The sequence below is a fragment of the Poecilia formosa genome, unplaced genomic scaffold (assembly GCF_000485575.1).
Source record: "Poecilia formosa unplaced genomic scaffold, Poecilia_formosa-5.1.2 Scaffold8, whole genome shotgun sequence".
Lineage (NCBI taxonomy): Eukaryota > Metazoa > Chordata > Actinopteri > Cyprinodontiformes > Poeciliidae > Poecilia > Poecilia formosa.
In genome coordinates, this window is record NW_006799947.1 from 1,696,720 (window position 1) to 1,712,432 (window position 15,713).

Consider the following 15,713-nt stretch of genomic DNA (forward strand, 5'->3'; position numbering starts at 1 on the left):
TTGCAGGCCAAAGAGCTTGTTCAAGGTTGCAGAAGCCCCAAGTAGAATTTCATTTGCGGTCACACTTCCAAATCAGAAAGAGAAACTTTTTTGAAACATGGATTAATTAATACGTTTATTCTGTCTAATTTTCATGACTATAGATCATGAAAACCCAATATTTAAGGCATGTCCCAAACAGCATTGCTAAACAACATGTCTGTTGATAGGGTGGTGTATTCAAGCATACTATTGAAAAGTTAATTTGGAAGGAAAAATAATGTTTAACTCTAACAGAGTAGCTTTTTAAATTGGTCCCATGTATTCATTTTGTGTAATTAACTGAATTTTGGGTTTTGATTAGTTGTAAGCTGTTTTATTCAAAATGACTAGGAAAAACGCTTGACATATGTTCCTCCTTTTGTAATGACTCTAGTCAATGGACCCATCTGTAGAATTCCTGAAGTTCATAGATGACACGACTGTGGCTACTGTGGACCACTTCCAGTTCCCTGAAGTCACCCATTCTTGGGACTTGAGATGGTCCTCACGCATAATAAACGTTGCTTGGAAGAGGGCCCTGTGCAGGTTGCATTTCCTGTAGCAATTCAAAAAGTGCAGCCTACCACAGGGGCTGTTGTTTATCTTCTTCACAATCAATATTTAGTCTGTCTCATACACATCTGTCACTGTGTTGATTGGTTCATCTACAAAGCAGAAAAGGGACCGACTCCAACAAAGAATTAGGTCTGTAGAGAAGATCTCTGAGAGTGAATATCCCTCCATCCAGGATTTGCACAGGTCAGGAAATGGCCTGCTAATCTCTATGCTACTGTGCAAGATAGTAAAATCTAAACCATTAGTGAAACCACTGTAAATATGTCAAAGTATTTTCATGACTTCTAACTCAAAGTCTGGGCAAGGACCCATTATGTTACTTTACAGTGAAGGCGAAAACCGATACATATATGACTGAAGAGCTTTTGAAACCTAGACGTTACCGTCTGTCTGGGCACAGGGTGCAGCCACTTGTTTTAAAGTAGACCTTGCTTAGAGCTAAATGTGATTCCTGGATCGAAAGATGCATGCAGTAAACACCAACCAAAGCTGGAATGGGCCTTTTTGGGAGCTGCGAACTCCGTTTTTAATATCCTGTTTTGGTCTATGTGTTATCTTGAGCTTAAGCTGACATAGCTGTGGTTTCTCCCCAAAAGAACAACCACGGTTTGAGTCTGACTGTCTTTTTTTTTTTTTACACTCAGACAGCTGAAACTTTCTTTCTCTTTTTCTCTGTCTGTCTGTCTAAAACAACTAAGTTTGCATGCATGCAAGGTAAGCTTTTTCTAGTAGCATAGAATATTTTTTCTCGCCTTTTTAGCGATAAATTCCCACAGTTCATGAGCTCATCTTTGCGTTCTTATTTTCCATTTCCTGTTGTGGGTTCACAAGGAGATCAAATGGCAGTAAGACATAGAAAGTTGTCACAAGCGGATTGTTGCAGTGCCTGGTGAATCTGCAAGTACGTCCACTGAAACGCATGCATCATCTGCTTTGAAAGGACAGAGGATCTGTAAGAGTCTTATTTTGACACAAATGGAGCCACTTTCTTTGGCGGAGCACACTTGAAAACTTGGTGGAGCTTTGAGGCAAAAGCGTCTAAAGAAAAAAAAACCTGTTTTTTCAGTGATCTTTGCCAACATATGACACCTTTTGTCTTGAAGCACCCTTCTGGCAGCTGATCAAAAAGGCGTGCTCAGTCTGTTCAGAGAGATGGCAGCTCTCTCCGGACAAACAGCCTGGCTTGTGGTTGGGATTTTGCCCTCAGGATGACCTGTGAAAACAAAAAACCTAACCTGTGCTTTCACAACACAATCAAATGTAGTATGAAGAAACAAAACAAGCATCATAATGGCATCACTTCTATGCCGAGAAATACAGCTTTGTTTTTTTTTTTCTTCCTCCGTCCTTTGCCAGCTCCTTTTCATAAAATGCAACCTCATTCATTAAATGCACAGAAGTGTACCAGACATTGGGCATACTTGCCACTGCTTGCTTACTTTAACTGTAGCCTGACAACCAAGAACCAGCAGAGCACTTAGTGGGAGTTTTCATGCTTCTCTGCATCTCTCTGTGTGTACATGTGCTGTCTAATGTCTGCATCGGTACATGGGGGACTGTAAACACCACACCTTCCACAGCTTCTGGTTAATCAGTCCTTTAAGACGGCATCTCCTTTGCGTGTGGTTGGATTTCTCCATGCCATTATTACAGACTATACAAGAGGATGATGCTTCTGTTAAGTGGTTGCCTCTCTGCGGCTTAGTGGGTGAAGCTGGATGGATTCCACTGGATGAGATATGTGCATTTGGGTAAGTGTGCTGGCTCTTTTCTGCCTGTCATGGGCCACAGGGGCTTAGTGGTGGAGTCCCAATATGCTCCTTTGATCAAAGAGACGATTAGAGACAAGCATACGCTGCCTTGATGCTGTACCGTTGTAGATTTAGTATAGGCCCTAGCAAAAGAAATCACACTCCCTTTATTTTTTTTCCCATTTTTATATGTAATAACCTCAAAAATGTACTATATTTTACACTGGATTTATGTCATAGACCAACACAGTGTAGCACATAATTGTAAAGTAGAAGAATTTATATTCAGCAATCCTGGGAATCCATGAGCAACTTTCAAGTACCCAAGCCAAAATGTCCATTTGGTTTAAATTAGCTTTAAATCACTCCAATTTTTTCTTTAGTTATTGCCATGGTGGAAGATGAGCCTCAGTCCTTGTATCAGATAGCCTCCCCATCAATTCTGAAAGGCCTTATAGTTCTTGATGGAGAAAAAAAAGTATACTCCACCATCATGTTTAATTTCAAGGATTCTGTTTTAACATCTATCAGTAAAAGTAGATGGTCATGTTTTGGTGGCTTTGCAGTTGTTCTCTACTGTCTTTATTGTCTGATGATGGAGTGCTTTTTGAGATGTTCAAAGTTTACTCTTAAGTTTAACAGTGCTTTGAGGTTTATTACAGCGTTATCCCTGATCCGTGTTGTGTTCCTAGGTCTGCAGGAGGCTCCTGGAGCAACGATGTTCTCTAAAAGCTTCTGTTTCCACAGAACAGCTGGACTTATCTGGGTTTAGATTACAAGGCCGCATGTACTCGATTACTAATTACAACATGTAGGCTACTTTGGGTCGATCCACCATGTAAAATTCTTGGAAGTTTGTGGTTGCAATGTAACAAATTGTGAGAAAGTCCAGCTTTTGCACAGCGTTGTGAGCTGCAGCGCACTAAACCACTTTCACATAGATAGTGGAGGCCAGAAAGTCACACCATTAAAACCTGGCAACCATGTGAAATGGCATCAAACATGTGAACATCTGTAGACACAACATCTGCTTGGCAACATCAAGCTGACAGGGAATGATTGATTTTATTCAACATCAGTGTATTTTATTTAAAGACAGTAAACGCTCAAGTTAGAGGGGGAACAGCGGCAGCTATAATTGTTGTGGTGACACGGGTCGGAGCATGTAAGTCCGCGGTGCGTGGACGTACCCTATTTTTGCTGCTGCTAAAAAAAATGTCAACAAGCTGGAGGCAATAACTTTATGTATGCAGACATGTGACCAACATGTGGGTTTTGAGAACACATTTAAACACAATTAGTGATTAATCTTATGCAATTGCAAAGTAATAAAAAGTTTTCTAACAAAAATATACGTTAAATTGTGTAGTCACTATTTGCATCTCTTGCAAAGTGATCACAAAGTAAAGTGGCTAGAAGCTTCAAAATACTTCAAATACTGCTGACAATTCACACATCTAGGAGTGTTCAATCTTGAACTGGAATCCCTGGAAGACATGGCGTTGTGCCTCACTGGTATCTTTCAATATGAATAAAGGCAAAATAAATAAGAAAACAATGAAAAAAAAACATACTTCTCAGGTAGCAACATGGAAAATCTAGATAGGGGTATTATTCACATGAAGGTCATGTAATTTAATTCCAGAGGCAGGTAGGTGAAGCACAATGTTATATTTACTGGAAAGAAACGGCAGAAAAACCAAACCAAGAAAAATGAAACTGAAACCTGGTTTGATTTATCATGAACAAGAAGACATATGATGATCTAACAAAGCCCAGTGTTGCATAGAAAATGACTTCAATGCATTTTATGTGAAAGACCAAGACAAGTTGATTTTCTGTCTTTTTTTTCCTTTTTCAATCTTGAGGTACGAGTTGTTCAGCTAAGCTAAAAAGACTATGGTTGCTTGAGGTCTAAACCTCTTGCATACTTGCCCTTAGATTAACCCAAGGTGGTGGCAGCGACATGCTGTGGGCAGGCTTTCTAAAAAGCGTCTTTTTTTTTTTTTTTTGGGACGAAAAACCTTCAATACTGGCAAATCCTGAAGGTGAAACCAGTGAGAGGCTGCAAAATACTTGAGACTGCCCCCTACATGACTTATGCTAAATTGAACTTCCTGATGCAATGGCTGTCTTCTTACCATTCTTTGAAAAAGGTCAAATTTGTGGAGTGCGGGCTGCAGATCTCAGTACCTCCTCGATGTAGTATATCTTGCTAGGTTTGTTGTAGCAAGATATACTGCAATTGCCATTAAATTGCTCTAAGGAATTTAATGGTTGTAAGCTGACAAAATGTGAAAAAGTTCAAGAGGCGTGGGAACACACAGCAAGGTGCTGTGCGTATCGCACAAATGTTTAAATAAACAATTTAGCCTAAACGCATTGTATTTTTGTCCAGTTTTAGCTAAAGCAAGAAACAGCAGAAACCAAAATGCAGAGTATCTATCTCAGGCAGTCTCCAGCAGCGGAGTCCGTGCTATTTAAGTTTGGGGTTTCAGTAGCTCTCCTGCCCTCCCTCCCCAGTGCATGGTTTTCTGGTTGCTGGCTGTTTCCAAGGGAATTCTTTAGGGCTTTGGTTATGTGTTATTCTCTGAGGCTTCTGCCCTCTGTTATGCTCACTAAGCCCCGGCATATCAAACTTCAGTCTGCATTCCTCAAATACTGTATGTGAGGACTCAAGACAAAAGGACCAGCAGTATTGTGGGACGGTTGTTGGGATGAACAAAAAGTCAGGGACAGGGTGACATTTAGTCACTCTCTGATCCCTGAGAGTGTATTTTTGTTTTCACGTCAGCAGGAAGAACAGGTCAAGAAATGTAAAGCAGAAGGAGAAGAATATGCTTTTGAAGGATTTGTTTGTGAATGTTTGGCACTGCTCACTAAATGAGCTGTTTCGCACGTCAGGCAGATTATAATTATTATTTTTTTTTTTCCATGATGCATAGTGAGCATGAAGTACAAAATTTTGCAAAAAAAAAATAAAAAATTCTCAAGTCCTAATCTTATCAACAAATCTTTAACTGAAAATATTTAACTTTTGTTCAAATTTCAATGGCGTCAGTTTCTCCCCAGCACCTCGATTCATATCTTTGTTGTTCAACATAATCTTCCCCTTGTGAAGATTATCTCAGAAAACAGTTCCTCCTGTCAGTAAATATTTTTGCTCTGATTGATCTCTCTTTGATGGGCTCCAGATCGCAGCTTGATAAACACTTTTCAAGGTACTTAAGCAATTTCTGACAAGTACAGATAATCCACTCGCCTGGAAAGTACAACACATACCTTTTCCTTTTATAGAAGCTCTAGCGCTTTGTAATTTTTTGCAAGAATAAAAGTTTTAGGCCATCGTTGCATAATACACCCTACGACACCAGTTTTAACTCAGTGCAACTTGTTTTTTTTTTCTCCCAGTTTTCTTTAGATATCTGAAAATATGTTTAGAATAATTTAAAAAGTCAGCTGATTTTACTGAATTCCTGCCATTTCTTTAATTAACTTCAGGAAAATATATTTCCCAGTATCATTCTCATAAGGAGAGAAAAGAAAATCATCGAACAATATGGAAATGAGCACTTCAAATTTGCTGCTTGCGTAGTTTTCAAATACCTCATGCTTGTCCAGTGTCTCCTTTTTTCTGTCCATTCCTTCAACCCACACCATCTCTCCACCCTAGCTGCATGTGGTCAGAAACTTGGAGAGTGGAAAGGCACAGGGCTGGGCGGTCTGCTGGCCGCCAAGTGCATGGCAGTGAGAAATAGAGGGTGGATTTTAATCTCTCCTTCCTAAAAAGTATGATCTCTCTGGTCACTTGCTAACCACTCTAACTACAGCATGTGTGTGTGACACAGACAGGCTTTTTGCTGTGAGTGACAAAGGACTCAATGAGGTATGCAAAAGATGGTGAAAAAAGATTATTTTATTATATAATAAAACAATACATAATAAGTATTTAATACATAATAAGTAGAATAAGAAGTTCCGTCAGTCGGGGTGACCTCCAAGTAGAGTCTCATCAAAAGGAGGAGTCAGTTGAGATGGTTTGGGGATCTGTTAAGAATGCCCCCCTGCCCGCCTCCCTGTGGAGGTTTCTCCAGACATGTTCCTCTGGGAGGCAACCTCAGGAACACCCGAAACTTGTTTTGATAGTTTATGGAGTGAAGCAAAATCCAGAACAAATCAATGAATAAAACTGGGTGCATAATAGGAGAAACTGACAAATAGCTCCCCACAAGAGTAACACCTAGACTCCCATCAGGAGTTAAAGGAACAAAAGCAACACTTCAGGCAGGTTGTCAGATATAACGGTGCACAGAGCTTAAAACTCTGTGCTCCACTGGCCAGGAGCTTGATCCAAGGAGTTTCAAACAGAATAACTAAAAAGTTCAGGCGGGCAGTCCAAAGATTTGATGAGACACAAAGAGAGGTGGCCTAAAGGACAACCAGAAGAAGTACCTGAGGAGACCAGCCTTCATTGGCTCCTTTATGGAGCTAATGAAACGCAATTTAAGGTTGCTGACCCCGTCCCCTTTTTTGCAACAATGAGAAACACGCAGATTTTAGGCACTGCTTAGATTACCACTGATTATTTTCCTAACGTATAAAACTTTATTTGCTTGTTCATTCAAGCTCCTACATTGTAGCCAGTAAAACTCATACAGTATTTTGCACACAGGTTTTCTGAGTTGTTTTCAGTTCAAACATTTTATTGAAACGTCACAGTTGAAAACTACGGAAGAGGATTGGGGCCACTGGAAAAAAAATAATAAAATAAAACAGTCCTGACTTTAATCTCAGAATCCTGAGATTAAAGTCAGAATTCTGAGAAAAAAAGTCAGAAATCTGACTTTAATCTCAGAATTCTGAGATTAAAATCAGATTTTTTTTTTCTTTTTTCCAGTGGCCCTAATCCTCTTCCTTAGAAAACACAAAAATATGTTTAAAAAAAAAATCTATCCATTTCCCAGGAAGGTAGAAAGCTTGTACCAAGTATCTACTGTGCATTAGACTGGAGTGTTTTTAACAGGGATCTGATATCTAACGTCTGCTGCAGTCAGAATCCTAGTTCTTTCACGCAGGTTTGTTGTGATACATTTCCATCAGAAGGTTGGAACTTTCTTCTGGGAAATGTTCCAATTGCATTTCAAATAATCACTGGGATCTGCCAATTGTGTGTAAAGACTGGACGACACTGGACCTGTTTTCTTCTTTCTTGGAGGCGTTTTTTAGCCACCATCCAAAAGTCTTCTGTAGAACTAATCATAGTTTGGAGTTCCAAATTTATAGACCAACCAGGCATAGCATTATAATGATCTGCCTAGTAATGTGTTTGTTCCCGTTTTGCACTAGCAATTTTAACTGAGCTAGCCACAACAATGAGCCTTGCATAACTATGACTCTTGTTGCTTTTTCACCAGTACGACACTCTTCACTGTCAGCAGTCATAATATCATACTTGTCTGGTGTACAGCAACAGTAAAAAATAAAATTATTGTAGCTATGCTGGATTAGGAGATGATGTCAATAGGAACAGGGGACTAAAGTAACATTTGAGGCTGGAAAGAGGATTGTTGTCATAAGAGCGCAATAAATTATGGGAAACCATTGGAAACAGTAAATCCACTCATGTTATTTAACCCAGCCAGAAGCGTTCGTTCCAAATCCATTTCCTGGTGCAAATTGAGTTCAGGTGAAGCATCTGCATGCTTGCAATGTTATGTAATAAATATATACCGGCTCTTCCAGCCGTACGTTTCTGAGGCTGAAATTCCTGTCGTCAAAAGAGCTACAATGAATACCGAACTGAGATGAAATTGTCTGGCTTTGAAGTCCTATTGAAGACCTCTGCTGTTGTTGCATTCCATTCCTCGCACAATAAGCCGTGTTATGTCACTTTTTACCCCCGTCCAACCCCGTGATGCGGGAGCCAATCCAGGCTCGTATCCTGGGCTGCTACTGGAATCCTGAACTGCTCTAAAGACAGTCTGGATGCAGAAGGAAAGTCTCAGTGTGATACTAAACACGGTGCACTTCAGATATTAGTGTTAATGCCGTAGCTATCAGTTACATATAATCATAGAAGGCTGAATATTCAGATTGTTCAATAAAGGTTTACCATCTGTGACACGGATACACATGAGGACAGTTTGTTGAGGATGTGCCCACTGGAACAGTGGGTGGGTGTATTGATTAGCAGCGAGCTGTCATTATCAATCAGACAACAGGGACCAGATGAGAGTGAGTGAGGACATTACTTTGTTTTTCCTTTCACTCACCCAGAGGGCCTTTTCTTTCACAAGCTGTTGCCAAGAATTGACATTTCTGCCAGATTTACTGCTCACATAATGACTTTCCAGAGATTCTGCTTCTTACAGTCCCACACATCTGCTATACTATAAAGTGGAGGAGATAATAGACCGACTGCAGACTCTGCAGACAAGTCAGAGAGAGAGAGAGCGAGCGACAGATGTAGGAAGACTTTGATGACGGGCAGGAAATGAAAGGGACAGCATCCCAGCAGGCAAAAATAGAACAGTGTGGTATCTTATTGATTCTCAGGTTTTGTATACAATAAAAGGAGGAGACATGAGAACGGGAAGTACAAGGAAGGAATGGAGCAAGTACAGATGACTTTGAGTTATTTCAAAGTGGAATGTGAACTGAGCAGCATTTCGTCACCTCAGAGGTCAGGCTGTCAATGAGTGTTAGTAAAATTCATAGGGTATGAAGTGTCAGCAGACAGAAACAAACAGGCCGTGCTCTCACGTGAAAGAGCAAAGATTCGTGTTGTGTTACAGAGTTCAACCGAGTCATGTCAGGTGGTGAGAAACAAGAGGAGTGACTGCACTTTTTAGCTTGTTGTTTAACACTATTGACCCTTGCAGGGAGTTACATTACCAGCGATATCCTCTCAGTGTCTTCTAACTACACAACTATGTTTAAGTGAACCAGAACTACCAGGTAAGTGATGCAGTGGCCATTCCTATTACACGGGAAATACCACAAAGGCTCAACTGTCCAAGCACATCTCCCAAACTTTATGAGGTCCTCGGTTGTTTTGGAGTTTGATTAATTTATTCTGGTTTTATTGTTATTCTGTGTTCATTAGATAATTATGGTTAATTATTTCTTTTGTCTGGTTATTGTGTGTTACCTTAGTTTTACTATGTACTTGATGTCTAATCATTCTTTAGTTTTAGACTTATGTCTTGTTCCTCTGCTGTTTGATGTTTGTGAGCTATAAAAAGTAATTTAATTTAAATAAGCTCAATTTAATTCAATTTAAATAAATTAATTCAATTTAAATAAATTAGGACTCGCCATTAAATACATGAAATAAATTAGAAAATTTACTTTTTACTATGTCAAAAGTCAATTACACACAGTACCACCCAACAACTGAAGAAACATTTGAGTAATTTTCTAATTGTATGCATTTAATTTATTTGAAATAAGAATAACTGTAGGGTGCGTCCTAATTTATTCAACAGAAAAAAAAAGTGAATTTCTTAAAAGCAGACTTAAAAATACTGCAAAGGTATTTTCTTCAGATTTACTTAAATGGATTTAAATATCTACATGTTCAAATATGTTAGAAAAACACAGGCATTGATTTGTCATCCATAGAGTGTAATAATTATTTTATGAGTGTAGATCTCAATTAAAAGCTAGAGTTAAAAATGCAGCACAAATCACCAAGTGGCACCAGTGTTTCAAACAATTCTTTCATATTTTATTCAAGATGAGGGTAACTTCAGTCGGAGGGGCTTTAATTGTATGAACATGACATATGTGAATTCACTTAACAGCATGCTGCTCTGCCAGACACCCCTGAGATCTGGAGGTGTTGACTAGACTTTTTTTTTTTTTTTTTGCCTTCTGATGACTGCGGCTCTGTCGTATCAAAAGAGTCTCCAAACAGTCCGGCTCCCGTCTGACAGGCGCTCAGAGGGTCCCCCAGTAACTAAATCTGTTGGCTTTGGCCTTCTGCGTCACACGCGGGGCAGTTTCACCTTATTACAATGATTTGGGTTGAGCTTGACTCGTCTGCTGGGCTCTTTTACCTCCAGAACTGAGACGCGGTGGTTTTCAGGTCTTCTTAAACGTATACTTAAAAGTATGTGGAGCGTGCTTTAACAAAGACTGATCTTGGATCCTGTTCTCCACTGTTCTTTCTGAGGTCAGTTTAAAACCTGGAACAAGTACTTCTGAGCCCTGGATCCTTACACACAGGGTTTTACTGGAAAACTACTTAATCTGTGGTGGCGTCACTGAAGAATTTCTATGACATGGTTAGTTAATTGTCCAATATTTCATGTCATATATGTATGCGCAAACAATACTTAGGACTGATCTGACTCCTGGTATCATATGAAGCAAATCATGCGTGCATGAATTCCTTAACTTTGGGGGTCTCACTAAAAGCTTCAGGTTACTGCTATTATCTGACATGAATCTTACCTCCTGTATGACATACAATCCAATCTGGATTATAGATTTGACTCCCTCTGCTCCAGTTTTGCCAAGATGAGGAGATTAATTGAGGCCTGTTGCTCGCTTCTTTTCCCTCCGGAGTTGAATCATTTGCTTCCACTGGATAATGTCATCACAGCTTTGACAGGCCAAACCGCTGAGCTGCTGGACAGCTCCACTGTGTCTTTCTACCCCTGAGAGACAGATACCCACCGCCTCAAAATTAGGACTCGCACATGACATTGATTCTGGAAATCAACCCGGACACTCATTAGGGACACATTTAAGGGTAACATTCACATTTTTATTTGTATTTTTTGTGAAGAGGGAATGCACTGACCTCAGCAACACCGAGTACCACACTGCTTTGTGTGGCTGAGTTGAATAAAACAAAGAGCTGTGTGCTTTGCTGTTGTCTAAGTGCATAAAGGGATTTGAAAAATGACAAACACTGCAGGTAGCTGCCGGGTGTCTTGTTTCATTTTGACACTTGATGCCCGCGTTATTACGATAGTCTGTGACGTTTGCAAGTTCATTTATTTTAGTTTTACTTAAATTTTATAGAAATAGGGACAAATGTAGGCATGGGTATGAATGGAATAAGAATGTGCACCCTACCTCTTTAACTCTCAACCCCTAACTAAAATCCAGTCCAACCAGTTATCTTCAAAAGTCCCTTAATTAATAAACAATGTCCTTGTCTGTGCAAGTTAATCTCAGTATGAATCTAGTTGCTTTATGAAGGGCAAAGGCAAATATGTAAATTTCGTGCAGGACTGTCGGGTGTACAAAGTTCAGTGAGTTTTGTACATGTTTAGGCCTCCAAAAAGCTCATTCACTTTTGAAGAATATCAAATGCTACATATATACACCAACCATCTTTCTCTGCTTGGGCCTAATTACGTTCCGTAATAAATCAAGAAAAACTTTAATTAAAACTCTCTTCAGTAAAAAAAAAAAAAAGATATGATTTTTGAGCCAGATACACCACTTAGGATTTCTGTAACCGGAGAGAAAAATCCCAAAAGGTCATTGTGTCGTTTTGTACAGAAAACAATTGATAGAGTTTAGAAAATGTTTCCCAATGGTGCTGAGGGTGTCCTGTTCATCTAGTACTGTCGACAGCGAGGCTGTTGTTGAATTATAGTCTTCTGTGTTGACAGAAAACAGACCTTGCTGAACTGGCAGACTCTAAACATGACCTTAACGCGTTTCCTTTGACAGATATAAGTCAGGGCTCAGCCTCCAGTTCATTCATTCAGACAGTCTGAATGATCTAAAACGCCACAGGGACAAAAGCTATGGATTTCCTTGAGTTCAGTTAAGGCCAACTAATCCACATTCAAGCCTGTTTCCTGACCTTCAGGAGGAATTATCTCTCTCAATCTGCAGAGACATAGTGCCAGGGTTTACTTTCATTTTCAATCACTTATAAATTTTACCGCTGATGTCCATGTTAGAGCAGTTATGACCGGAATATTAGCAATTAATGACGGATTACAAGCTGTGAAGAGATCAAAACATGGCCAGGTCAAAGTTTTTTCTTCATTTCAGAGGATTAGATGCTTGCCAGCTGGGACAGCAGACCATTTACTCTGCATCACGGAAACTCTGGACTTATTTGAATTACAAACAGAAAACATGCTGAATGTTTTTCCCTGGAATTTCAGTTTGCACACTTAACATGTTCCTGATGTAAAGTTTCACAAAGTGATCACAGGCAGCAACATAAGTAAGCCACATATGAATGATGTTCAAATCCAAGTAGAGATAGCTGTGAAAAAAATGCCTTGTTTGCAGTTGATTACAATAGAAATTAGGATTACGTCATCTTTTTGTTTAATACTTTTACTTTAGTTTCAGAAAACCTAAACAGATTACTACAATTTTAGCATTTTTTCTCCTTTCTAAGAAAAGGAGAACAATCCTGCGCTCCTCTGGACGGCAATATCCATTTTTAGTTGTAGAATTACAGCCCTTCGTGCCAATATGCACATCTGTTTCAGTTCCTGTGTCCATTAGGCCAATTCAATTTAATCCGAAATCACAAAAGAACAAACAACTCATGATGTGTTGAGAGCCAGGGAAAAATAGATGAGTCCTGAAAATGGATTGAAAAGAAGACTGTGAGGGAGACTGCCTCACTACACTAACACGTAGAGGCGATCTGCTCTGCAGCACAGCCCAGAACCACAAAAGACATGATCCGGCACCCATAGGTTAGTGAATCGTTCCAGTCACTCTTATCATCTGCTTTACAGTAAGGAAAAGGACACTCATATGTTAACCTCAAAATTAGTCATACTCCAAGCAGATTAAGGTTTAAAGTAATCCTGCAATTTGCTTCCTGTCACTGGAAGTCATGCTAACCATTTGGAATGGCACAGCCGTAGCCCTGACTTGAGTCTAGTACTCAATATTAGGGTAATGGAAAGGATGCCTGCCAGTCTCACAGATTTGGAGGTTGTTGCCAAAGATCAAATAGATAAGACAAATGTGGGCCTGATCATGTAATGTCCATAGAGGGTAAAATAATTCTCAATATTAAATTTTATGAAAATGTAAAATTAAAAACTGAATTTTTCCCTCCCAAAATTGATTATCCCTTTACATTGCAAATAATAAAATACAATAAATAAGGTCTGCAATCTGTAATTTATCTCTGAGGTTTTTTTTTTTGTTTTGTTTTTTTTTTGAGTAAAGTTTAAAAGTGCCATCTGTGATCTCGGATTCTGACATGTTGACAGCCATCCAGAGCGCGGCGGCTTTAAGGAGGGAGGCGTGGTGCTGCTGTTTTGACCGACTTGTCAGAGCCGTCTCTCCTCACTACACCCTCAGCTGAATGAACAGCCTCGTACACTCAACACGGGGGGATCCGGTCCTCGCTCCGAACCCACATCTTCTGCCCCTGTCCGCCCTCTGACAGCCTCGCAGGATTATTATTACCGAGCGGTGACAGTTTCCTCGCACAAAATCTGGAAGGTGAGTCCATGGTCTCTCCGGGTATGGGATGGTGAAGGCAGCGGCGTGCCGTGCTGGCTCTTCCCCGCAAACTCGGTTCGGCAGGGGCGGACTGACGCGCAGGCTGCAATCGGTTGGAACATGTTTAGGCGAGGATTTTGGTGTGAAACTGTTGCGGTATTGCTCCTTTTGACAATTTTCCAGTTTTTAATTTGTAACATTGAAATGGGTCGCGCAGCATAGGAAATGAATCTTTGCTCTGCAGCAGACCATGCCTGTTAAGGTCTAATACTGGATTTCGATCTTTGTGTAATGCGTTTTTGGTATAATATTAGAGACTGGTGATAAATAATTGTTACAATACACCATATCCCATCAGTTATGAAATAACCTTATAGGCCGCCATTATAGGATTATTGATTAATTTATAAGCACTTCTGCGCATGACAGTTTTATGTCCTCTTTATTTCATCTCGGTACCTTTTTATATCATCAACTGGTAAGCAGATATGACATAAAGACGGGCAGCAGTGTGTATTCACACGCATTTGACCTCGATTTTATCCCGGTGTCGTGCGTTCACTGGGCTAATCGGCCACATGTTAGTTCTAGTGAGTGTCCATAGAGGGCGCTGTGCCCCCTCAGCTGCTGTGTCATCCTCATTCTGCTTCAGCTGGACCCTCTTTTTAATACATGACGTGCAGTGATGGTTGAGACCTCTAAGCCCCTTTCAAATCAGTTAGAAGAGCTATCTCATTCTTCAATTGCGTTAATTTTCCTGGAAATGTAAGAATTCCCAGCAACTGACTGAGAATGTTTTTGTTGTTTTTGTTGTTCATCTAAATAACTGCACTTTACTTTAAAGGAAAGTTAATTAGAATGAATTAATTAAATACAACCATCCCTTTCGAAGGCATGTATTTAGATTTGTTTGCATGAGAATCTCAGAACTATATTAGATGTGACAAATCCTCCGAGCTTGTGATAAAGCAGCAGCTTGTCTCTCTCCTGAATCAAACTTGGCTGCAGGAGTTTTTCAGGTTCTGTTTCCCATCCAAACATTGTCATGTCAAAATATTTCTTCCTCTAACACAAACCAGGAGTTTGGCTGTCTAAATATCAGAAATGAGGGAAGGGGTACCTATTAATCAAGGCGGATAGGTGCGTTTTGAAACTAACTATTATTTAAATACAATAAAGGAGAGTTAAGCCAAACGGTTTGGGTCTTGAGGGCATCTTCCACTCTTATGTCCCATGCAGCTTGTGGGTTTATAGGATTGGGGAGTGCACTGAGAGCTGTTTAATCTGACTGAACATCTGGTAGTAATGCAGCGATGGGTCTTCTTGGCCAGTTGCTGAGGCTTTATAAGCATAGCAGCATCCTAAGCACAAAATGATGACCCACAAAGCTTTTATTGAGGAGTTATTGGCACATGCAACATTTTTCTTCAATGGACTGGGGCTGCAGTGCTTTGTGCTTTGCTCAAGTTTACACTCACTTTTTCACATTTTTTCCATGTTGCAACCACGAACATGACTTTTTTATTTTTTTTTTATTAGTGATTTTATGGAATAGACCAGCACAAAGGAATGTGTAATTATGAAGTGTAATGAAGAAAAAGATTCATTGTTTTCCATAATCATCTCTGGAGAAGCTGTAAACATTCATAGATCAGATGAGCACAATAATAATTAGTGGCACAATTCACAGATGTGTCTTTTGTGGTTGAGTGACAAGACAAAGGGGGTTGTTTTAAAATAATAATAATAATAAAAACAACAACAAAAAACAAGAAGTTTTGTTAACGTTTCCTTCAAGCCAAAAATACTCTGGTCAGATTAAAATGAAAATAAAACCTTTTGGGGTCCAAAGAACAAAGGAAATTAATACTATATATCACCAACTCCATGGGGACACAGTGGAGATTATATTCT

The 15,713-nt window shown here is 39.7% G+C and overlaps 1 protein-coding gene across 4 annotated transcripts in view; it reads left to right on the forward strand.

The window, feature by feature from the left end:
• Window positions 1-13,605: 13,605 nt before the first annotated feature.
• The window catches only part of daam2 (dishevelled associated activator of morphogenesis 2), a 101,629-nt gene continuing 99,521 nt past the window's right edge, over window positions 13,606-15,713 (forward strand). For 3 of the 4 annotated variants that reach the window (XM_016662146.1, XM_016662157.1, XM_007575120.2), the window contains exon 1: window positions 13,607-13,799. The gene's annotated coding sequence lies outside the window, so the exon portion shown is untranslated. Of the gene's footprint in view, window positions 13,800-15,713 lie in introns of all 4 variants that reach the window. The other variant, XM_016662166.1, reaches the window with a different exon arrangement.